Raw genomic sequence first — 2,507 nt, forward strand, 5'->3', positions numbered from 1 at the left:
CAGAAAATCTTGGGCAATGCGGACAGGGAATAGTGGCGTCTGGTACAGGATTGGCAGCTCCGATCTTCTTGGCTTGCCTACGCTCTACAGCCAGAGCGATCCAGTTTGCCTCGCAAGCTTTGGCACCTTTTTGGACAGTGGATCGCCACATTCCTCTGACTAGCGCTGCCTGCTCCCATGTGTTGTGGTCGATGTTGAAGGGCTTCAACGAGGCTCGAGGCAACGAGGTGTCAACGAGAACAACAGCCCGGGACACCTTGATCTTTGTCTCTGTTGTGATCCCTGTCCTGTACCAAATGTTCTTGCGTAGTTTGCCAAAGGCGGCACTCGCTTTAGCAAGTCTGGGGTTGACTTCATCGTCAATGACGACGTTTCTAAAGAGTGTACTTCCAAGATAGGTGAAGTTGTCCACTGCGTTCAGTCTCTGCTCGTTGATGAAGATGTTAGGCTCCACGTATGGCTTCCCAGGAGCTGGCTGTTGCATTACCTTAGTCCAAAGGTAAGGCCTTTGGACTATGGTAAGGCCAAAGTTATTGCAGGCATCAGAGAACTTGTCAACGCTGTGTTGCATGCTTGCCTCTGAAACAGCATTAAGGGCACAGTTATCGGCAAACAGGAAGTCATTGATGGTGTCCGTGGCAACCTTGGTTTTTGCTTGAAGCCTCCTGAGGTTGAAGACGGTATGGTCCGGTACTTGATGACGATGCCTGTGTCAGTATTTCTGAATGCATCAGTCAGCATGGCTGAAAACATGAGGCTGAACAGGGTGGGAGCAAGGACACAACCTTGTTTCAGTCCATTTGTAACAGGGAAAGGATCAGAGGCATCTCCGTTGTCCTGGACTCTTGCCAGCATGCCATCATGTAGTTGTCAAACGATGGCGATAAACTTTCTGCGGCATCCGTACTTCGCCATGATTTTCCAAAGGCCTTCTCTACTAACAGTATCAAAAGCCTTGGTGAGATCAACATAGGTGGAGTAGAGGTCAGTGTTCTGTTCCTGACACTTCTCCTGTAGCTGTCTGGCAGCTGCTTCATCGGTCTCTCTCCCTCTGCCCGAATCGCTATCATCAATACTTTGAAGCATTTCTGAAGCCTGTTTTGCTGTTAATTTCTTCTGAAAGCCATTTTTCTGGCTTTGACAAAGAGTTCTTGGCAGAATGTTGGTTGCTAGACAATGGTACTAAACGTCAATCAATCACAGCAAGAATTTACAATGCAGCTAATAGAGCTGTCAAAATGACGGCTGTGGAAGATCAAGGTAAAATTAAACATATTTATTTTTCCTTTATTTTATTTAAAAACTACATGAAAAAAAGGAAATATGGAAACAGGAAAAATCAGTTAACATGATCAACAAATGATTAATGTAAATAAAGTATTTTATAAGTTTCATAACCTATGGTGTGCCAACACGTGTAGCTCAGCCCTTCTATTTTGGTCACATGATAAGAGCGGCCATTTTGTTTTAGTTTTACGACCCCCAGTGTTTTTCTAGTTACTCCACCTCCTTTGACTGGATGGTAGGGTTCCGCCATTTTATGATATTATGACTCTTTGTCAGGGTACAGCCCCCCTCCAGCTGGGTTTTAGATTAATGTAGGCTTGGTGACCTTTTACAATTAGGGTGGCCAGATGTCCAGCTTTAGGGCGGATAGTCCGGATTTTCATTGCACTGTCCGGCGTCTGTCCGGCGTCTGCAGCAAAATGTCCAATCATGTGCACAAGTGCATCACTATCTAATTTAACCGATGATTGGATACGAGTGGCGGCGTGTCAGATAAAGATCTGCTTGTCATTGGTTACAAAAGTAAACAATGATCAGAATTACTGATGCTAAGTATTAAAGTTAGCCTCCTGTCAAAACCAGGATGTCGTTTAACCTAAAATGGACAAAAGAGCGTGAATTTATGACCAAAGGTAGTGGAGATTCATTACATGGTTTCTGCCACTTTGTTGATGCGATGTGGGCGTAAGCAGTCAAGGAAAAGCTGCAATTTAATGGCGTGTGAGTACGGATTAACATAAAAGTAATAAACGTGCAGCAGCAAACTCTTCAATGTTGGCTTTTACACTTAGTTTTGTTGCCCCTGGATGCTAAAATAACTTGTGCAGAGCTGCAAGTTGGACTATATTATAAAACATCACTAGTCTTACGGAAGTGTAGACTGTGACGTGAAAGTGGATTTTAGTGATTGGCCCATAGCTAAAGGGACAACCATAAAGACAGGTCTGCTGCACACACAAACACTTAAAATTGTCAGGAATCCAATCTGTGTGTTTGTCTTTTGTGTTGTTCTCTCTTCAACCAGTAGGAGGTGCCTGGTTCCGGTCCACCTCCTCACACACCTGCTGACGGTTACCTCGTTAACGGAGTGCTCTTAAGCTGCTGATTGCCACTACCTCGACACCAGAGTGTTTGCCAGTTTTTGGTACTCTAGCCAGGCTGGGTTTTTGCTAAGAAAGACTGAGTTCTTATCTACCTGAGTTTTAACTTTGGTTTTGTCT

The sequence above is a fragment of the Cyprinodon variegatus genome, unplaced genomic scaffold (genome assembly GCF_000732505.1).
Source record: "Cyprinodon variegatus isolate N-32 unplaced genomic scaffold, C_variegatus-1.0 Scaffold953, whole genome shotgun sequence".
Lineage (NCBI taxonomy): Eukaryota > Metazoa > Chordata > Actinopteri > Cyprinodontiformes > Cyprinodontidae > Cyprinodon > Cyprinodon variegatus.